Source organism: Cupressus sempervirens, chromosome 4 (assembly GCF_028749045.1).
Source record: "Cupressus sempervirens isolate cs-2001-9-10 chromosome 4, ASM2874904v1, whole genome shotgun sequence".
In the NCBI taxonomy this organism is placed as follows: Eukaryota; Viridiplantae; Streptophyta; class Pinopsida; order Cupressales; family Cupressaceae; genus Cupressus; species Cupressus sempervirens.
In genome coordinates this window covers 760,624,938-760,649,726 of record NC_143121.1, presented here as the reverse complement: position 1 = coordinate 760,649,726, position 24,789 = coordinate 760,624,938, and the positions used below count along the sequence as shown (strand labels likewise).

General features: G+C 34.6%; 1 pseudogene; it reads right to left on the bottom strand.

Annotated features, from left to right (window-relative positions):
* Positions 1-3,403: 3,403 nt before the first annotated feature.
* LOC149563596 (tRNA (guanine-N(7)-)-methyltransferase pseudogene) lies at positions 3,404-4,054 on the bottom strand (annotated as a pseudogene).
* Positions 4,055-24,789: the final 20,735 nt, after the last annotated feature.

Genomic DNA, 24,789 nt, shown 5'->3' with positions numbered 1-24,789 from the left:
TCCTCTGGTCCATATTTATATAGATTGGCAAATTCTTGTCCATGGAAAAGATAACGCGTTTACGCGCAATCTCCCCGGCCTGAGTTTTGACGAGAGCGCATTCGGTGTTTTCATTTGACAATTTTGGGCCACATAGAAGAATCCTCACTCATTTCTTCCAATACCTGCCATTGGAACCCTCTATTCACATGCAAACTACCTAATCTCTTTTGACTTTGATGTGCGACTCGTGACGCAGCGTCTTTTATTTGACAAATGAAACATTTCGAAACTAAAAGTCTTATCTTGATCTTCGAGATGGCTTTGTGGAGATTTATCCCACATTAATGGAAGCTGCGACTTTTGCCTTCGGTTGACTCGCCTTTTATCTCTTACCTTTATGGATTTAAGATACACTTTTTATAGGGGATGTACGCCTACCAAATCTCTAAATTCTATTCCATTAGGCGCTGTTTGGTTGGGGAAGATGATTTTTTGACATAACTAGGTTATCTTATAACCAGGTTTTCGAAAACCTGGTTTTGTGGTTTGGAAAGCCAATGGTCCGTTTGGTTGACACGGAAGATGAATATACTGTGGACCCCACAATATTATTAAAAAAACTGTCATAAATTTCAAAACCTGGTTTTAATTTCGAATTCCACCTTTTTGTTGGAAGAAACTTCTTCCAATTTTTGACCAAAATTGAAAGATGAAATTGAAAACCAAGTTATAATTTTAACCAACCAAACACCAAAGTTTTTTTGCAAACCCTGGTTTTGCCTCTGATAACCCGGTTTTGGCCCTCATCTTCCAGCAACCAAACGGGGCCTTAGCACTTGCACCCGAAGGAGCAAGGGATACCTAAAAGTGATAGTGAGAAAAGGTGGAAGTCCACATAAGATATATGTCTACATTTGTTTTGTCAGACATGTAATATGATAGAATCTGAATATAAACAACAACAAAAAATAATTAACATTGTTAATTCGACATAACTAACAATTAAATCAAACATAGTTACATTCAATTACTATATACTCATATGAGAAATGTAGAATATGAAAAGAAAAATCCACGATAAGAATCACAATGTTTGAAAATTATCCATTGATTCCATGGGTTACTTTATATTCAATTTTAAGTCTAAAGAGTTTTGTTTAGAGTGAATTCTTATTTGGATAAGGGAGATTGTATATCGTCATAATGAGGAAACCTTTAGTTGTTATCATGAAAAAATAATTTATTCCTCATTCAAACTTTGCATGTTCATCATATTTATTTAATATTATAAATTTAAAATACAATTATTTTCTTCTATTTTTATTAATTAAAAATAATGATGAATGGTGGTCCCTGTATAGACATCCCCTAAAGTTCACACCTTTCGATATGATAAATTTCTTTTAGTTTAATCAACTAGGTTCTTCAGATTACATTACCAATTCAGGGACATGTCCAATATTGAACAATTTGCATTTTAAGAGCATCAAATTCTCCTCTTTTATTTGAGCTAAACAATACAATGTTTATTATAAACAATAAACTTGATTCAGATGTGTAGACAAAGCATGCTACTAATAGTTTTTCCACAAAGCACATATTTAATAATCAATTTCATCCTACATAAACATAGTAGATTACCAAAGCTTAATACAAATTAGATACAATAGAAATATGGCAAACAATGTAACAATAATAACTGATATTAGATATATGCAAATATTCATAAATCAATAAATTGCATCAGATCATCACAAGGGGTATATTTTCACCATAACTATAAAAAAACAACTTTATACATTAGGAAAAGATGATATTGAAATGCATAAATGTAGTCAATTTAAAAATCAGTGAAGTAAACACAAATAGTCATATATATTAAGGGAAAGTACAATATTTTGTGCCTAACTACTCTATGGTGAGAGTTGTTACAATCACGACTCTTCCCTTTTTTTGATAATGGTATATGGATTGTTTTCATTCTTGAATATCGATCAAAGGAAAATGGTGTCTCTATATGAAGGTTGTCTAGTGATTTAACTTTTGATATAGCTTTAAAGGTCAAATCTTGTTGTTCCATTATACCAATATCAATTCTTGTTTTCTAAAGTGTCAATCCTTGGGATTTATGTATGGTGAGTGCTCATGACATGGATAGTAGTATTTGTCTATAATTACCTAAGGTTATAGGTGTTATAGGTAAACTTTTTGGGTCACCTTTGTTCCAAGGTGGGCTATTTTAATTATCAAATTGGACAACCACACATACAGGTAGTTATAGGGGTTTACAACCTAGTGTATACACAATATCTACCACCTCCTTAAGTGATCCATTTAAAAATATTTTAACATGTTATCAATATTTGGGTCATAATATTTCAATAAATTGTACACTCCTTCCAAGAACTTCTTTCTCATCAAACCTCCTTATTGTGGTGCATAAATCCACAAAAACCATCAACAAGGGAATCATTAACCACATGCATAATTTCATCAAGAGGGGTGACCCATTTATTTAATGCATATAAGGATATGTTAGATAAAAATGTACTCTAAGCCTTGGAATGGGTGCTAAAGGATAGAGAAATTATAAAGTTGATATAGGTGCAAATAATAGAGTACCTAAACAAAAATATGCTCCTAATTAGGAAAGCCAAGTTGCTTCAAATATCGAACCACCATTGGGTACATATGAAATAGATCAAGTTAAAGGAAGTAATAACATCATAGGGTCATGAGATTACTACTAACTAGAGCTCTATTTTAATCTTAGTAGGATCAGAATTGTTAATTATGAAGTTTTGATGTAATGTAATACATGTATAAGTTTACTATAGATAATTAAATTCTAATGGAACTTCTTGTACTTTAGTTTTTTAATAAATATTATGGATGGGCATACATTTTATTAACTATCTTTAATAGGAAAAAATATTTTTATAGACTTCATAACCTAAATAACTATCATAGAGAACATTATTAAATAAAAACAAAAAAACTCAATACTTTACTTTCTTTGCTTGATAGTTAAGCTTGGCACTAATTAATGCATTAGAAAGAAAAAAAATGAACAAAATAAGTCTAGGACAATGATTAAAAGTAGAAAATATACTTTTTTACATTAAACTTAGAGAAACATCATATAATATTGAATTATAACTGAAATGTGGCATCTTTCACTCCATTTTTTTTGGTTATAACTTACTTTCATTATTATCTATTTATCAAGTAAAATACCAATCGTATTAATGTCAAACACTACCAATAACTTTTGGGGAAGAGCATAAACAATTCTTGCTTGCACTCTATATGGACTTATTGCCAATTACTAATTTAAAAGAGTATTAGGGATGAAAAGAATCAAAGTCATCATTTTTTATATTTTTTGGTTCACTAATATATTTGGGAGTGTTTTGCGACGTCAATTAAGAGGCACATTGCTCATTATCTGCTGCCGCCGAATCGAGCTCTGCTGCCGCCGAGAATTATCACTGCCTCTGAATCGCCAAATCGAGCACCCAAGGTATGGAAAAGTTTCTACTGCTTCTTTCTCCTCCTTTTTCCTTTTTATATGCTCTGGAAACAAACTCAGTAGGGACACTACAGAGATATTATCATAATGGCCCGGATTCGCTTTTCGCAAAGCCAAAATTCTTTCTTTAACATACTCGCTTACCTTGTCGCGGAGCTCCATGCCTATCATCAGGGTCGATGGGAAAATGGGTGAAAGCTGCACCAGAAGCCCACCAAAGCCGCAACCAATATTTGCAAACCGAATTTTCTTTTCTTGACCAGTTGAGGCAGAACATGCGTTCGCTAGTTTCAAATCCTTAGAGTTTGAGACTTCGTGTTCTTCTTGAGCTTCGCCATTAGGGTTAGGCGCTAGAGATTTGTTGTCTTGGAGATGCTTTCCAGAGAAATATGAAGGGAAATGGTCGGCATAATCGAATTGAGCCGGACAGAGAGGTACAAGAAAGTGCGAATCACTGAGAGGATTGTTGTGAGCTCGTGCTCTGTAAAAATGCTTCCTTGGATGCTTCACAGACGCGCAATGCTCTCTAGCATGCGGCATTGCTCAAATTCGAGGGTTTTTCTTCACATTTCTTGACAAGATTGGAGAGAAGCTCTATGGTGAAGAATGGCTATTGCAGAACCTCCTGGATGAATGGCTGTCGTAACATGCCTCCCGTTGTCTTGTCATATTTCTTCAAGATCTTTGCAACCCCTGTGTAGTCATGGTCTCGCTCAACGGACAAATTTGACAAAACGGGGGTTTTGAATTTGAGAAAGGGGGAAAATTAGGGACGTAGTCCATTATTAACCTTACATACCTCTGATAAACACATTCGAAAACCTTTTGTCTTTTCAGGAACCCCATATACATCTGATAAACACATTCGAAAGCATTTCATCTCTTTTGGAACTATTGGAATACTTTCAACAACATTAGTGATACTAGATGATGCTCCAATAGGTCCAAGGCAGATGTTGCAATGACTAATACAAAATGAAGGTGTTGCAATATTTAATGTAGAGAGTCCGTTTGAACTTGATACTGGTATTGTGTTTTCTATGGAACAAATGAGAAGCAATTATTAGAAAATAAATAAAATATAAACTGTTCAAATGCAGGAAAAAATTAAATGAAAATTTATTGCTTGTTAAATATACTTTTAGATGTAAAATGGAGGTTTTTTAGTGTGTTGATATTTAAAAAATCACATTAAGTATTATTGCCGGCATGTTATCATTGTCTTTTTATTATGGTTAGTATTATTTTTCTATCTTCTTTGTGTCATCAATCAACAATATTTTTCTTTCATGTCATTTTAAGTTAGTATTTAATGCTGAAACAATACAATTATGTACAAGGTCTTGAAGGATTGGAGAACAATGGAGTCTATTCGAACAATGTGTGAGAAGGTATATTTGAATTATTATATATTAATGTATTTGATTTAGAGCTCTACTAGAATTGATGTTTTGTTTTTAGATTATATGCTTGTAATTGAGCTATTAACAGTTTACAATACAGTTACAATTGGATTGAAAAAATGAATTACAAAACTGTCACATAAAATTAGATTTAAAATTTGATACATGCCCAAAAATCTTGAGGAAGATGTACCTTTAATTGTCAAAGCCAAAGGTTCTAGAGATCTTGATGAAATTTGACAATCATCATTTGATTTTAAATGAGTTGAAGATTTTCCTTCAGAAAATGACTGGAACTGCTCCACATGCTCTAATATCTTATGAGCTGCCACTCTAGATTGTTGTGACACTAGAAGTTCATATGCCAACAAAACCCCCTGCTTCTCTATTTCCATTGGTTTCTTGATAACTGCAATCAAAAGAAAGAAAGAAAACACTTCTGTTATAATCTATGATATCAAGTAATGTGTACATGGATTTATAGAAACTTCCAACAATATAAGCATATTCGGCACTTCTCAAAAGAACTATTTAACTATGTTACAAAGAAGACGTGCATACATGTTTCCTATAAGATTTCAATTTATGACCTCTCACCCATGTATTTAGCCTAAATGTATTAAATCTAATAAATAAATAATTTATTTGATTGAATTGTTAAGTAGCTGATTGAAATGCACCAAAATTACCCAATGGGAAGTCAGAGCTTGTCCTTTGTCGGTTCATCCTCAACGGCATATAAGAGCGTCTCCCACTTTTTAACAGCTGAGATGCAAATTGTATCATGTCAACAACCAATATTTTATCTCAAATAGCCAGAATCAAAGGCAATCATGGAGGGGAAAATGTTTTGTTGCCCACCTCTCGTCCACCTGTAATTGGAAACTGTATGGGTGACCACTTAGATTCTGTAGTGCTTACAAGCACAATAAAAATATTCATGGAATAAAGGACACTATAACTGTTTAGCAATTTTAGAAGTAAAATATGTATTCATATGGAGGAGATATTTCTTACATATTTAGTATTCATTCTTTTATAAATATGAACAGTACATTTAGTGGTGATTGCATTTAGAAGATGTTTACAGAAAAGAACATTAGATCTTGCTAACCTCTTTAAAGTGAGAGCTACCATCATCTATATCTCTTCTTGCCCTCTTCCTCATGTGATCTTGCTCTGCATTTTGCATGTTATTTGCTTCCTCTTCAACCTCTAAAAAAGTGCGCTTCCTAGAGATATATGAGTTGAACCATTTCTGTGCATACTCTCTAAGAAGACAACTCTTTTCATTATCTCCTTTGCAACTGCCATTACCCTCTTTGAAATTCTTAACAGAGTTATTTCCTGATTTTGTTCTTTGTGCAATGTGATGCTACAATAAATGTTTCTTCTTTGTTTGAAATCTAAATTTTATGTAGAATGAATGTATGTTTCCAAGTTTCCTCTTCTATTTCACAAAGATCACACCTTTTCCACTGTGGGTCTGAACTTTTTAGTTGCAAATTGCTTGTCTAGATAAGCTTCATCAGGAGAAAATAATCAAACAACAGATATCCACTGTTAAATTTTGTGGTTTCTAATTTGAACTACCTTTTCTAATCCAGGTGATATGGCCTTTAGGAATACAGTTTTGCAGCATCTATCCAGCCAAAATTAAGCATTTTTATAGAAACAATTATTGGCGAATAATTGTATTATGATTTATTCATGGTTTTCACAGTCTGTTCGATTTTCGTCCTATAAAATAATCACTCATCAGCGATTGGAAAAATTGGCTTTCAAAAAAGTCATTAAATAGAATGCCAAACAAATCTTAGTCTTGAAATAATGTAGCTCAGAAATAACAGCCGACATTTGAAGACTTAAAACTTTTATTACTCTTAAATACAAAACCTTCATTTAAAATCTAAGTTTCCCTCTTTGTTTTCATCTCTCTTTTATTAATTTCGCCAATCAATTTTTTCAATCCCGAAGTTCATATATTTTCACTTTTAATTTTATTTTTATTTTTAGAGTTATTATTATTTTTAGTAATTTTATTATTCTAACTATTTATCAATAATAATAATATATATTTTTTCTATTAAGACAGTTTAATAAATATCTACATCACGAGTTCAGAGTTCCAAAAAGAAAAAGAAAAAAAAAGGACTTTTCACACCCCCTTGAATATATACAATTACAAAATTAGGGGGTGACGGTATCAGTTCTTTTTAACTAGCTATACTTAGACTACAATCCATTTTCATTACAAATATTAGCAAATTTATAATCTGAAAATTCACTATTGAAATTGACCCCATCCATCCTTGACGTTGGACACCTCTGCGTGAGCCACTTAATCAACTTCACTCTGTCTATTATCTTGATTGGGCATTGTATTCCAACCATCATGCTACACTAGTCCCTGCTCTTCATAATTATGGACTAAACCTCCACCAGATTGTTGATCAGCTCCCCAACCGGATTGAACAACATCAACCTAATCCTCCTCTTGATTATACATATTTTCCCAACCTGTTTGAGGAAACTCAGTTTGAGGGACATCTTGCAACTGACATTCACTAATATATTTGTTCAATTCGTCCATTTCTGTTGGAGCCAAGAAGGATTGGAATCCTGAAACATAGTTTGTAGCTTGAACTTGATCTTTCTTTATCATTAAGCACCCTTCACAGATTAGCCTCATAAAGTCTGATCTTTTGATTTGAAGAACCAATGATACTTGTGACATAATATTAAAATGGGTGAGTTTAAAATTAAACTCAGTAAGCTTACTCCTCTTGACTTGAAAGATTTCTTTATTCCTATCCTTCCATAGAATCTATAACACCTCAATAGTCAGAAAAAACCAAAAACTATTGAATTTAGAATCAAATCTATCCACATATCCAACAAGGATCTCTGACTAGGAAAAACTATTAATACAGTTCTACTTACATGGAGACCCCAAAAAAATAGACCATATCTTACGTGCATATAAACATTCAAAAAATAGGTACTCAAAAGACTCATGAACATTACAAATATTACAACACACAGGAGCAAGACCAATTGATGAAAGGACTTTCCCAAGAGCTAACTTCTTAAATAAGAGAAACCACTTGAAACAAAGTTTTTTTTTGGCTCTGCTTTACTTTTCGACATGTATTCAAATAAAAAAGACCAAATAGAAAAAGGCTTAATTTTCCCCCAACACTGAGACACCCTGGCTATGAGAGAGGAGTCATTTTTCATACAGAGATAAACATTTTTGGTAGTACTTTCTGACAACAGATTACCATTAATCCATTTAATCTTCTTTAAGGATACATTAGCATCTAACAATTCTTTTGGCTTACAACTAAGCATTGCTTTCTTAATAAGGGTATATGTCTTTTTCTGCGAGTTAGGAATGTTAAACCTGTATTTGATATCCTCCCACTCCCTTAGCTGCCCACCATCCATAATGTCCTGTATCAACGAGATCCCCTTTAAGTTCCAAGCCTTGGCTAAACAACTCTGTGTTAAAGCCAAAGGTTTACCATTATAGGAAAGCCCCCACCAAATAGATCTATCTTTGACCAGATAGTGTGGAGGACCTCCTACTGCTCCAATTTGCAATATCCTCCACTTCACATGCATAAAACAGAAATGAAAATGTTATAATCTATCATAACAATGGTCTTTATGTAATGCATATACTACCATAGTCCATACACAATTTTGAAAGACTACAATCAAAATCTAGACTCATATAATTGTGATCTCTCTAGCACTATGATGTCGTTTAATATGTCTTGCTAACACTTGTAAATTTTGTTCCTTTTGCCATGTCATATAATATGTCTTGCCTTGTAGCTTATATGTTTTGAAATTGTTGTTAGGCCTTGTAGCTTGTATGATTTGATTGTTGGAGAGCTTCTACAGCTAAGCAAGAAGGCCGTTGCATGAGTTATATAGCCTCACACTCATGTATGAAAATTGCATATTTTTTAATCTAATGTATATTTTAGCTAGACTTTTAGCTTATATGTTTTGAAATTGCTGTTAGGCCTTGTAGCTTGTATGATTTGATTGCTAGAGAGTTTCTAAAGCTAAGCAAGAAGGCCGTTGCATGAGTTATATAGCCGTGTACTTGGGTATGAAAATTGCATATTTTTTAGTGGCTTAATGTTGTAAGGTCTCTTGAAATAAGACCTTCAGGGGGTTGGTCAAAGTTTTACAAATAATCTTATCCAGAAATTTGCCTAGAGCAATTGATTGAATGTTATAAAAGGTGATTGGATTAAATGTCTTAGGAATAAAGTCAAAGAAAGTATTTTTTAAAATATTAAAGTATTTAGCTAGGTCTAAGAAGATTTGTGTACTTTTGACAGTTTTACTTAGTTTGTGAAATTTGTAGACCGAAGTTTTCATAGCCCGATTTTTGCTTCTGCAGAGAATGATCATGTCAGATAATATAAGTGAAGAACAAAACAGGGAGACAATCGCTAGATTGTGATCTAACTTGAAAATAAAAGGTGATGGAAAATGTTATTGTCCTTGCAAAATTTGTAAGGGCTTAAATCGTAGAAGACTGCTAATCAAAACAACTAAGAGACATTGCAGGGAGAATGGTCACATTGAAGGGGGGCATGACTATCATCCACTGGTAATTTGTTCATTATATCATTTTAACAATTTATATACATATGAAATCACTTGATGATGAGTTGATGATCATGGTTTATTTATGTTAATCAATTTTATATAGGTTGATCTCCCTAGGGAAGTACATGATATGAACCACAACAATTCGAAGAATATAGTTTTTGAAGTGGAGGAACATGGAGGTGCAAATATCCAAGGTGAAGACAATGATCCCATGGAAGATGATGATCATGCGCTAGAAAACACAATTGAAGATGATGGTATAAATACATTGATCCATGACACATTTAGTCCAAGTGTATCTGATGATGATGACGATGATAGCCTCGATGTACCTCTACTTAAGAAGGCATACGAGCCCCTATATAAAGACTCCCAAACAACTCTTCTCTCTATTGTATTGTTGTTGTTGAACTTGAAGGTTATGAGTGGTTTATCCAACATAGCTATGTCACGTATGTTAAGGTATGTCATATATGTCTTTATAGTTAACAAAGGGTGAATAATGTACCACTAATATTGTTTATATTAACAACTTATATTTTTTCCTGTAGATTGATAGGCGAGTTTCTGTTACCATCACCAAATATTCTACCTCTCTCATATCGAGAATTATTTACTATTATGAAAGATATTGGAATGGAGTATCAAGCAATACATGCTTGTCCCAATGATCATATTATATATTATAAAGAACATGAATTTGCAACACAATGCCCTGTATGTCATACGAGTAGATATCGAATAGATCAACTAACAAAAAAGGTGCCTCAAAAGGTTCTTCGTTACATCCCCATTATTCCACGGATGCGACAATTATTCAGGTGTAGTAGCTTGGCTCAATTTATGGATTATAATGCACGCAATAGAAGTCGAGATGACATTATTCGAATCCCTGCGGATGGTTTGGCATTTATGCACATAGAGGAAAAGTGGCAACACTTCAAAGAAGAACCTCGTAATCTCAGGCTTTCATTGGCAGCGGATGGTGTCAATCCATTTGGAGAGATGAGATCTGTTTACTCGGTGTGGCCTATTTTTGTTATCAACAATAACATTCCTTCGTGGATGTCAATAAAGAGGGAGCACATTATGTTGGAAATGATTTTTCCAGGTATCTTATCATTTGATAGTTATTAATTTACATGTACTTACAAATCTTGCAGTAAAACGATCACAATAATTATGTAATGTTACTCTTCATTCAAATAGGTAAATATCAAGTTAAAGATATGAATGTATATATTGAGCCTCTTATCGACGAGTTGGTGGAGTTATGGAACGGTGTCACTATGTATGACGTGTCTAGACCAATAGGACAAAGACAATTTCAATTCCATGCAATACTTGCATGGACAATACATGATGCCCCAGGGCTAACACATTTTTGTGGTATGTTATAGTGAATTCAAGTTGCGCACGATAATTCATTAATGTATAAAAATCAACATATTTAATAATCCAATTATATCATTATCTTGTAGGTCTTCAAACAAAGGGAAAATTTGCATGTCCAGTTTGTGGTCCAAAAATGAAATCTCGTCATTCAAAAAGTTTAAGAAAGCAGGTGTTTGATGAGTGTAGACACTTCCTCCACAGGAATCATAAGTATCGAAGTACTGAAAAAAATCTTTTCAATGGGAAAGAAGAGACTACATCAAATCCACGAAGAATGACACCTCGCCTATGGAAGTTGGAATATAATAGAATTAATCGTCGAGGTAATATCGTTCCACCTAATGGTTTATGTTTGTAATTTATATATTTCTATTGTGATTTTTGTTTACTAATTGTGTAGTTGATGATCACGAAGGTCGTCAAGGCAGTACTAACAACCTTCCAAAGGGACTAAAAAGCTATCCTAGACAATTTAGCAGGTTGCCCTACTACGAGCACTTACAAATTGTGCATTTGTTTGATTCTATGCATATTGGAAAGAATATAATAGAGACATTGTGCAAAATATTGGATGGAAGGTGTGACAAAGAAAAAATTGTCAAAATTTGTAATGACATTCATGAATCCAATCATGCATTGAAGAATTTCATTCACTCAAATAGCAACAGAGATCAGATTAATATAAGTGCCCTTCCTTGGTTATTAACAGAGCAACAAAGTGATGCCATAAAAGAAGTCATACGAAAAATTTGATTTCCCACAGGATTTGCTGCGAACATAAACAATCTCATATAAAAAAAAAGTGAATTTGGGCCAGGGCTCAAAACGCATGATTGGCATACTTTCATCAAGGTAAGTTATGTTCTTCTGTATTTACAATATATTCATAAACTAAGTGTACTGTTCGTTATGTTATGTTAGAAAACAATGAAATGATTGGTTTATAATTACTGCAGTACGTGCTTCCTCTATCTCTCCCAGAGCCCTTCAACAATAACATCAAACAAGTGATATACGATCTTGGAAAATACATGAGGTAAGCAGTAATATCTGTTCAATTTGTTGTATATATTTATTATATTTGTGATTTGTTTTTCTTTCTATGTAATCTATTGTATATTATTTTGTAAAGTCTCGTATCTATATATTTTTTGTGACTTGAATCTCTTAATGTAGGTGGTTGTCATCTAAAGAAATCCATAAAGAAGATATGAACTATTGGAAGAGAAGAATTCCTCATTTACTGTGTGAAATGCAAAAGTGTCTACCTCCAACTTTTTTCAATGCACAGGAACACTACCTCATACACCTAGTTGAGGAGATTGAATTGTGTGGACCTGTACACAGTAGGTCAATGTGGATGGTTGAGAGGCACTTGAAATTTTTGAATGCTTTGGTTTGACAAAGAGCACATCCTGAGGGTTCTATGGTATACCAGACTATGGTGTACATTACTGAATATCTTCCTAAGTTTCCATCAAATATCCATGTAGATCGGATTTGGGTTCTCGAGCCTTTTAAAAAATTAGAAGGGAAGTACTTGATTGGGAAAGGTACATTGAGGAAAGTGAAAGGTGCTCGAGAGTGGGATGCACTACATTTGTATATTGCAAACAATCTTGATTGGATGACGGTATGGATTGAACGATGTCAACATTCTGGACGGACATTAACATGGGAAGGTGTATCTTCATTGGTTAAAGAAGCTCATCGTAATGGAGATTCCAATGTTACGTAAAGAGAAATAGATTTAGCATGTGGTTTAAGAGATTTCCAGGTACGTACAAATTTATTAATCACTTGTATGTTTATCAACTCATCATACAATAATTTTGACATGTTTCACATATTATTGCAAGTTAAACACCACAAGGCTATGTTCTGTAATGGTCATAAATTTCACGTCAAAGTGTTGGATGACACAAAGAAAACTTGTGATTCAGGAATAACTACAGTCTTTCAAGTGACTAATATTTCATCTAGAAATGACTTACATCCTCGAGAGTCTGAAAATCGATACTATGGAATTTTGGATGATACACTAGACTGTGATTTTAGTTCCTTCAAATTAGTACTCTTCGTTGTCAAATGGTATAGGCTACGACTTAATCCAAATGATCCTGATAGAATTGTTATTGAAAATGATAATGGATTTACAATGGTTAATACAAGGTTATTTGAGCCAGTTGGGGATGAGCCCTATGTTCTTCCAAGCCAATGTGAGTAGGTATTTTACTCAGAGGTTCCACATAAATCGGGTTGGTCATTTGTTGTTAGACATGAACCAAGAGGAAGGCCAATAAAGTATAATGCGATGGAAGAAGAAGATATCGAAGAAGTAGAAGATGATGTAGATGTTGCTACTGATGATGATGATGAAGATGAAGATGATGTTGATGTTGATGATGATGATGTTGATGATGACGACGACAACGACGATGACGATGATGGTGAGGATGATGATGAGGAGGAGGAGGATGATGATGATGATGACGAGGATGATGATGATGATGAGGAGGATGATGATGATGATGATGACGACGACGAGGATGATGATGATGAAATTTAGAGGTATGCTAATAGAAATAGAATAGAATACTGCTAATCTAAATTAACTATTAATCTAAATTAATTAAATAAAACTATTTAAAACACATATTGATGCATGAATGTATTGAGCCTTATTTTCTTTCAGGTCAAAAGCATTTGTAAGTGTTTAGTTTAGAAAATGGAATTCATTAAATATCTATAAAAGGGAGTTGTAACTAGAATAATATCTATAATGTGAGCCTGATTTAAGTGTTATATTGTGTACCTTTTAATGTTTTTATTTTTTATGTGATGCTTATGATGGATGTGATTATGATTATGATGTGATTATACTCATGATAATTGAATTACATTTGCAAGAAACTGAACCCCTTTCAGGAGCATCCCGCATAGTCTCATGGATCGACAGGTATAAGTCAATACTCCTTATAGGCAGTCTATTTAATACACTTATCAATATTAAGATTGATGTCTTCTAATATCTCTCCCATTTGCAGGTAGCAGCGAATAGGTATTTGTCAGAAGTGTCTTCCTCGAGTGAGGGAAATATAGGAATAGAAGGGGAAAGCGAGACATGCAGTTTATCTAGAATAGGGAGATTAACTAGAGGTCAAAGGACTAGAAGGAAATTCAATAAAAACATGAAATTTTTCCTTGCTCAAGGGGGGTCATGTTCTTATGATGATGAGACGGAAGGCGACATCGATGTTCCCTTGAGGTACCAACATCTATAGAAACATTGGGTACCCAAGGAACTTCCTCCAATAAACACTGATTTTTGTGTTAACGAGAGGATATATCACATAACACAATCATCATTACATGGTTTGGGCCTATTTTCTATGGATGGCATAAAGGTGTCTTACAACAAAGTTTCTGAATTGATGGAGTATGTTGGACCATGTTATGATTACAAAAGTTGGATGCATATTGTTCAATATAAAAAAAGTATGCGTAGGTATGCCCTCTCAGAAAATTATATACAGCAGCAAGACAATAATCAAAGTAAAAGTGTGGCTATATACATTGATGGAAGGCCAAAAGCAACAGGGAATATTGCGGGTTTTATAAATAGTGCACGACCCGGGTCAACTATAAAGCAACCCAATTGCATATTTGAGGCGCGCGAGGGAAATCATGTATTCATCTGTGTGATAAAATCAATACGTGTAGGAGAAGAGCTTCTTATTGATTACAATTTGAACTGCATAGATACAAACGAGGCTACTATCATGGGGGTGGTACATACTATTAAACCAACTTCTAATCAATGATTCCAACATACCATTTAGTCAATAAATTTTTGGCTAACATTTTTATACTTGATCTTTGACACAGGGGCACAATATGGAGCAACCGCCTGGAGGGGATGCTAGCGATGTTCTCAGCTCATCTACACATGAGCAGGTAAAACTCATTGTAATTGTGCAAACTAGATAGAAGAAAAATGTTATTTTTTTAATGTTGTTTCTTCATTTTTTTGGAGTATTTTTGATAATACTAATACTATTGTTGTCATAGAGGGCCAGTGGTCGGAGGGAGGGAAAGGAACCTGCACTCCCTCAGCAGTCCACCCCTGAGGAGGACCCATTTTATATTGATCTAGCAGAGACCGATGACCTGATCGGTTCGATTAAAAAGTTGCTAAAGAAAATTGGCAAAGAAATTATACGTTTGGCAACCATTAAGCCTACTACTCAGGAAATAAAAAATAGGGCATCTGAATTGTTGCACACCTCTGAAACTTTAAAAGTAAGTATTAATGAAATTTTTAATTATAACAAGAGTTCAATAATAGTTTTTATGTTATGCTCTTTTATGCCATTAATTAAAATATGGATGTGTTGTCTTTATAGAGTTTTTTGTGTGATTTCAAGCCCCATTCCCATGATGACGGTGCTGCATGTGGTTCAGGTAGATTGCATGTTCCATTCCCCACTTGTGTTTTCCATTGAATATAGATAGAAATTATCATAATCATTGACAATACATGCAATTAAGACTTAATTTATGCACGCGTTCTATATTTATGCATGCTATAAAAATTTTATTCTTTAGCTTCAGATCCTATGATGACACCGCCTCCATCCAGGACAACCACAAATCTCTTTCCGACTGCTGAGTCGACAACATGTAGTTTACAGGCATCGACTGTTGCACCATCTACTGGTACACAAATCCCTCTTTTTCTCTCTTTTGTCATGCACATGGTGTCAATTTATAATAAAGGAACAATTGATTTGCAATATCTTTCATTTTTACATTTAAAATATTCAAAATGTAGCAAATGAAATGATTTATCCCAAATAGAAACAAAATGAAATGACTTATCCCAAACAGTAACACAAATGAAATGACATTCCCTAACAGAAACAAAAATGAGAAGCTATGCCTGGTTTGCAAATAGCAGAATGTAATCATAAAGGAGAAACTGATATGTTTGAAAGCTTAAAATAAAAAAAAGCTTTAGAACTTAGAAACAAAATAGTCAACAAAATTTTCTGTTGATATTAGGCATTAAATGCCAAGGTGAAAGGCAGGATGTATTACAGAATCTGCAGAACAGATTAGAGTTGAATCTGGGACCCAGAATTTATTTTCTCTTTGAAGATTTAGCCTCTTTAATAGGTTAGCTAAAAAATCTATCATGTGCACAATCTCACAAGTATGCTACAAAATAGCACAATCTCTAGCAGAAGGGTACAAAGATGAGGTAAAGTTAAACAATGGCAAGAGACAACACCTTTGCCGCAAAATATATGAAATGAAGTCCCTTTCAAAGTCACTAATGTTGTCCAACACTTGTTGTTAAAATATATTAAAAAAAAAATGGCGAGTTTGATTACTTATAGCTAGAAATACAGAATTGAGCAGTGCCACAAATGTGGGCACCAATCAACAGAGACAGAAACAAACAGTGAAATACCTTTACAAATTTGATTCCATTCTTTTCATTTGAGATTAGGGTAAGCATAATTGTTTTTTTTTTAATACTTTTCTTTAATTTATTTGTAATTTATAACGTGTTTAGATGTAATTTTTAATAATAGATTTAGTCATTTAATGATGAAGAACCAAAGGGATCAGAGCTTTAAACTATCTTTGTATCGCTATCCACTTTATCGGTATGTACAAGGATACTTTCAGCATTTTAGGATATGGGCAACCCTTAATGCCCAACGAGCAAGGAGATGGTTGAATTGATGTCTCTTTTGAATTGACTTGATTAGTTAGTTGATGTTGATTGTTGGAACAACTAATAATAAAAGAGGGTGATCCTTGCAGATGTAGATAAAGTAAAAAACCCATTTCGCTTTGCAATAAATATCTCCAAATTTCTCTTTGCAATAATTTATCTGAACTTATGAAACTTATGAAACTTTTTGCCATAGGAGCTGTAGCATCATTCCTTGGATGTTCCTATGTTCCTAGCACGGGAATGGTGATGGATGTCATATTGATCATCACCGACGATGAAGGCATTCCATTAAAAGTAGCCAAAGTTCCAGGTACTTTAAAGTTATTATTCTATAGTGATATAATAGTAATTTAGTTTTTTATCACTCTTCATCGACTAATGATCCCATGATTGTTTTGTAGGGAATGATGTTTTTTGGAAAAAACTTGGTGATGAGTGTTTGTGAATATTCGGGCCCACCGTGTGTACCTGGTAGAACATCATATCCTAACTAAAACCCCAAACCACTATTTTGATTTCATATCATTGCTAGAATAGTTTTCTTTTTCATCCATTTCTTGAACTATATTAAAGGTAGCTTCACTTCAGTTATGAGTCTAACATGTTTTTTTCTACTTAAAAGGTGGAATCAACAAGACAAAAAATTGAAGGATGATCTTCTAGAGAGCATGACCCAACTCTTTGGACCTCGTGCATTCAAGAGAAACAAGCTCCTTGAAAAAGCTAGTTTATGTTTGAAGTATATTAGGGACCAGTACAGAAAAAATTTATGAGATAACCCTAGGTACGAGCGTCCGCCCTATGTTCCCGAGGCTGAGTGGCAGGCTCTGATTTTGGATGGAAAGTATAAAGTTGACAAGAAAAATACAATTACACCAGTAGAGAGTACACCGCCAAGGTATGTGATACTATTGAGAATGTAATTATGTACTAATTAACCTCTATATTTATATTATCTAACATATTTCAAACTTTTCCTAGATTTCCTAACACATCAAAGGCAACAAAGGAAAGACTAGAAAAGCATGGGACACACAAGCTCGGCTCTGGTGGTTTTTCGAAACTTCAAGCACGAGTTGTAAGTATTCTTGATCCTCAACTTTTGCAACTTTTGTATTTCCTTTTGATATTTTAACTACCCTCCATTGGTTGATGAAACAATGCAAGTAAAATTCACCATACCACGCAAAAATGCAGGGCTCAGAGTTCAAGAGATGCCTCATAGAAGAGGATAAGAGAATTGGCTTCCAACAAGGCTATAGAGCCGTGGCTGAACGACTACGATCTGAAATTAGTGTGGAAGGTTTTAATAATGATGCATCTGAGCCATAGTTAAATAAGCTAAATGAAATTTATTTCAAATTGAATACTTTACCAATTAGTCTATTTGATGTTAAGCAAGCAATCATAACAATGTGTAGGATGTTGGAATGCAGCCTGGCGATCCTTCTACACAATCTGTGAATGTTGAAGGTTCGCATGATGTGCATCCCAGTGGTGGAGGTATACATTTGCTATTAAATTTTTTATATGTAATTGCAATTGGTGTTTGGATTAATGTAACATTTTGTATAGCAGCTGTAGACGATCAAGGCGTCGATGTTCATGAGCGTGTTGACGTTGAGTCCAGACAAAATGATGTGGTCAGATCAGGTAAAGAGCGCCATAGTTATGTTATTTAAAATAATTAAATACTTGTAAAAATTATAATAAATTATTTTTAATTTAACTCTTTTATTTGTTATTGCAGAGGACCCCCCTTTGCAACAGCATATGAATTTGAGATCATCAAGAATAGAGAAAAGAATTGATGAGGGGGGAATTGATGATGACACTGATGCTCCTCTTAGAGCTTACATAGAAAAAAGAAATAGAAAGAAAAAAAAGAAATGATTGTCATCTACATACCTTAATTGATAATGATTGAATTTCATGTCTCAATGAATTTAATTATGTGTTAATGAATGTTCATGAATTATGTGTTAATGCAAAATATTGATGAATGTTGCGTGTTTATGAATCTAATGTGTTAATGAATGTTATCATGTGATATTGATTGAATGTTACATTTTATTAATGGTTGAAAGAATGAATGAATGTTAGATGTTAATGGGGAATGTAGAGTGATGTTAGGGGGAGGGGGGTGGGGCCAAATGAGCTTCCACCTTCACGTGGTTGGCCCTATTTAGTAGAGAATATTAAACTATTCTCGAAACAAAGTGAAGCTCAATAAGATGTAAGTAGTGAAGCTCAAATTGGCACAAATAGGGAGTCAATATGATGTAAGGGGTCATTTGAAGTCCTAGGGTGTCCTAGGAAGAGTTATGGGTGGATGGTAGTGTTTACATGATGTAATAGGATATTAAAGCCCCTAAATGATGTAAAATGCACTCAAAGTGCACTATAAGGAAAAAATAAGGAAAACTCCATGTGAACTAGTGCCTAGTTCATTGGGGTAATAAGAACTCCATCACGGATCCGTGTGATCCTCATAAGGTAATTGATAACATTATCAGATTTGGTCATCCGACACTTTTAGATCTTGTTCGTCATATTGTCACTCTGAAAGATACCAACTAAGGCATCACACATGTCCTTGGCTTTTGTCTTTTCTATTATATGCGGAATCAAGTGATCCTTTACAACATCTGGGATCATCCCTTGTGTTTTAGTGTCCTTATCCTATGCTACCCGAAGTGAAAGATCTGTTTGCATTGGATGAACCTTCTCTACATTCTCCACAAGTCTTGTCCTTTTAAAAGTAGTGTGACTCTTCCCTTCCATGGAAAGAAGTTTGAAACCCCATCTAGCATGTCTTCGAACCCGAGACTTTTGGCTGCTATATGTCTTGTGCTTTTCTTTTAGACCTTGAAGCTCTAATACTATGTTAATTTCTTAAATCCAATATCTAGGTAAATAGATCAGATGTAGATTTACACTACTAGGTTTATTTAACAAAATAAAGTAGCAGAAAACTAGAAAAGCAAAACACAATCATACGCAATTTATATCCTTTTCAATGAGTTCGTCATTCAAAATGGCTCTGAAACAATTTACAAACAAAACAACAAACCTGGGATATACTTGATATAGCTACCTTCTCCCTTGCTGATGATTGTTGTAAACTTTATCCTTTTTGTCCTGCTGGAAATCAGAAATCCCTTCTTTGAACACTATTTCAACCCTTAGCTTCCTTTTATAATAGCAGTTGGGAAAAGTAGAGTCTACTTGAAGTCTACTTCCTACAAGTACATTCCAACTTGAACTCTACTTCAAACTTACCTTTCTAAGCTACAATTATCAATTTCCACTTCTTGTACTTCTCGAAAAAGAAAGGAAGGTGTGCCTTAGACAAAGGAGGAAGATAGGATGTTTATGCTATGTCTGCAAATACTAGGAATAGATTTAGCATGATTTGAAGGAATTGCTAAGCAGTCTCACATCTTGGATTGAAGTCTTGCATAGAAGTCACTATTCATAACATCGCTGTTTTGTCAATTTCCCAATCTGTCTTGCTTTTTGGCTTGTAGCAATGAGTGGGATGTGTAAGTGTCCAAACATCAATATTGGTTACTCCAAGATTGTGTTTCATTCCAATCAAAACCCTATATGCGTTGACAAGCATACAAGTGCTTGTGATGTGATGAGCATAGGGATCTCTGTTTCTTAGGTGATAAAGTGGTGACTCTATGCTCCCTTATTGCCTCTGTTTGAGTAGTCTCTTTATTTTTAAAATAATAGAATTGACATCTTCCTATGAGACCAAAGCCTCAACATCTTAAAAATATTGAAGAGATTTTTTGCTGGAGAAAAAGAGGCTGCATCTCCTCTTGAACTTGCAAGAGTCAATTGTGGCGATGAGTTTGGACGAGGTGGACTAGGTCCATACTATCTAGGACTTTTAGACCTTGTCTAGGATGCAGGCTCACTTTATCTATGTTGTTGAATCATGGAATAAGTGGCATTGGATGACAAGGCAAAGGAAACTAGGTGGGTTGACAACCTTAGTCACAGATCATGGTCCCAACAGACATCACAAAACCCAAGAGTCCAAGAACTACTAAAATGCCAAGCTTCTAGAATTAATTTGGGTGATTAGTAAGCTACATTTCATCTTACTCTCCCCTATTTCGTCAATTGGTTTCCTATATTTTCTCTAACAGTTTACTTGTAGACATGTATGTAAAACTTAGAAGCCTGCATATATGATTAAATTTGTGGGGAGCTATTTTTAATTCCTTCCTAAATCTCAAAATGAATTATTGTAAAATTTTGTTTTGAAAACAATTTGTATATCTCTCAACTCCTTTTATCAAAAATGTTAATTTTTTGTTTCTATATTCTCTTGTACTCTACAAGAGAATAGTAGAGAGCTTCCTTAGAAGCCTTGGCTAAAATAGTTGATGATGCTATCTTGGTGCCTATTGTTTTACAGGCACTACCATTCAGATACAAGGCGTTTCTGACAACATTGAATGTCACGAAACATATTCCCAGTTTTGAGGAACTAGTAAATCTCCTCCAAAAGGAAGAGTCTATAAGCCAAGATTGTGGTGAGGATGAAGAAGCCTATGAAGCAATTCGGTGGACTTCCCAACATCATTTGCAGAATCAGCTACATATCTTGATGAAGATTGGAGAATAGTTAGAATCCTTTTTCAAAAAGATTGCTGAGTTGAGAGCTTCACAAGCTTTGTTTAAAACAATTAACGATGCTATCTTAAGACCCACTATTTCATGGGCACTGCCATCCAGATACAAGGTGTTTGTATGTCCCCTTTTTGGTATATATGAGACACTACTAAAAATATGCAATTCCTACTTAAATAATTGTTTTATTGATCCAATTTTAATTAAGAAGTAGTAAATAATGCAAATGATTCAAATATACAAAGGCATACACAATTATGATTAGAATGAAATGTCTTCCTGGTAAGTCCAAATGCAAATGCTGAATTTCTGTATAGTACAGAATGTAGCATAAACAAAAGCGAAGGTTGTGCCAAATATAACAATGTAAAAATATGCTCAATAACCTGAAGGGCTGTCTCTGATCTCTCTATTTAATCCATGCTGCAAATACACATTGGTATGGTGTTCATGGACAGAGATAGGTTGTCTCTGGTATATCTTTGAATGGCTTATGCACTGATTCTCTGGATTGTGAAGCTGTCTCTGATATGGAAAATATGGTTTATGCTTCTCTAATGGATGTTGTCTCTGATATATAGTTAAATAACTTGTACCAGTGTTTGTGGTAGTAACCTTCTATGCTCCTAAGTCGAGCACTTTCTGCAAGGGAATATATAAGTTATCAAACGTAAATTCTTCACTGCCTCTTAGAGAGCTGATTGACTTGTATATATATGTGCATCAAACTATGAAATTATGCGGGTGGAAAGATGCCACCCTTCATAACAACAACTAATTATATTGTTACCTAATGATCATTCATGATTATTCAGTGAACTAATCATGAGTGATTATTGCTAACAATTGCCAGCCGATTGTTGGTGACTTGGATGGGCAAAACCCAACTGAGAGTAGGACTAAAATTTTCAAATTATACACCAGAGATTCTTGTCCTTTTAACAGTGAATTACTTCACAGCTTCCCCAGCAGAGTCGCCATTTTGTTGGCGACTTGGATGGGCAAAACCCAACTGAGAGTAGGACTGAAATTTTCAAATTATACACCAGAGATTCTTGTCCTTTTAACAGTGAATTACTTCATAGCTTCCCCAGCAGAGTCGCCATTTTGTTGGCGACTTGGATGGGCAAAACCCACCTGAGAGTAGGACTGAAATTTTCAAATTATACACCAGAGATTCTTGTCCTTTTAACAGTGAATTACTTCACAGCTTCCCCAGCAGAGTCGCCATTTTGTTGGCGACTGAAAACATTACCCATTTCCAATTACCCTGATGAGAACAAGATGCATCTAGGGGCAGCTAATTCCCATTATCAACACATCCATTCAGACACTAGGCCAACTATAAGGCCGTACTCCTTCTGCACTTCAGGCTCTGCAAAACCTAGGCAGGTGAACCTCTTTAGATCTGACTATGTGACCAGTGCAATAACCATATTTAGGATCTATAAAAGCAGATGAAACCCCTAATTCTTCTACACTCAACCAGGAATCACAAACATGAAATAGCTAAGAACATAACTCATGAAACTGGCAAGCTAAGTGTGGGTTAACATTGAGTAGCTTTCAACATAAAAGGGAAAATTGATTTAATATGTTGATAATAGCAAGATCCAAGTATGAACAATAGAACTTAATGATCCTATCTCTGACCAGTGCCTTATCTATTGGGCAATTAAATGAATCATAACCATACATCTCTTGGAAACCTCAAACGTATCTCTACATTAAGATCCCTGATCTATCTTTCACCTTGTGAATAGACATCTGCTACAGAATGAATCTCATACTCAGAAAATCCTATCATGAAATCTGCAAACCCTGTGACAAATATCAAGCAATTACATGGTTCTTTGTTCCATAAGCAAGACATTTTAACCACATACATTTCAAAATGTAATGCAACCTAATTCATGCTCTTTGATCACAAATTAGAAGAAATAACAGAGCCATAATCAGGAGATAAGATTCAAACTGAACTTCAAACTTTTGCTGCACTTTATTTGTTTTCCTTGAAATCAAATACATGAAATGTATAGAAAATAACTCATAGATCACCTAGCAGAAAAGAACTATCTGCAAAACTTAAAATGCTGTTCAATACAAGAAGAAATGCTGAAGAATGGTTTCTCAGTGCAAAAACTGGAACCCCTACAAATGAAAAAAGAAAGAAAGATATAGCAAGAAATGAATTCCCGGATCTGATATGTAATTGCCAGGTGTCCACTTGAAATCCAATCCTCTGTAACTGAAAAACCTCTTTCTTCTTTCATCCCTTCTGATCTGATTTTGTTTCATCATTAATCTGTAACAAACTTACAAAATGTCCTTGCCTAATGATGAAAACCCTTTACTTGCCAAATTATCTAATTGCCCCATGAAAAAGCCAGTGAAAATGAGTTTTTACTGAGTAAATCAGAACAAATTCGACCCTAACTGCAATTCCATTGCCTTCTACTGATATCCAGGTCACTATCTTGACAAAAAACAAATCTGAACTTCCTGGTATGAATATGGTTGCACCTTAGGTACCTGATAGAAAACCTCGTGTAGCTCAAATTGACTGCTACCTGTGCAAAAATTGACTTCAGAATCTGAAATTTTGTCTTCTCCCGATTCCAACGGTATATTGGAGTGCCCAATTCGGTTAAAATTTGCCCCAGATATGGCCGTTTGAAAATCAAGCCTCTACTCAGTGGTTTGAAACATATATTTTTTCAAAATTTAAAACTTTCATATAGTTTAAACTATATAAAGTTTCAAACTTTATTAAAATGAACCTGACGTGAGATTTGAGAAAGAAAAAACAATAATAAAATATTAAAATTTGAAAAGTCTAAAATTTCTCCTCATTTTCTCTTCGGTCAAACTTCTGTTGACCAAGTGCCACGTGTCACTCTGTGATTGGCCTACATGGTTTGCATCATCCGCCACGTGTCGTCTCCTCGCTACTTCGCCATGCTTAACCAGTGAGCAGCTTCGGTTAGCGAGGTAACGCGAACCGTCAGATCTGCCACATGGTGCAGTCCGGTGCGCTCCTGCCAGTTGCTCGCCACATCACTGCCAAATCACTCTATCGCTGCCACGTGTCATCCTCAAATTTGTTGGCTTTTTGCTTCGTCATTGACTAGTCATCGCCTATCTCGCCATCACTATGGGACCCACTGCCACGTGTCGCGAGGTCGCTATATCGCTATGGTAACTAGCAAGCAACTCCGCATGGCGAGTTAGCGATCTAGCGCAGGATCGTGCCACATGTCGAAATCGTGTTGCCCGGGTCACATTAGCGTGGCGAATATTTGTTTAAAATTTTGAGTTGGTCGACCCCAGCTGATGTCATCAACACTTAGGTCAAAATTGGAGGCCCACCACGTGGCCGCGGCCTTTGGAAAAGGCATGTCTTGAAGACACAATCATATGTGAGTAGATTTGTATTTAAA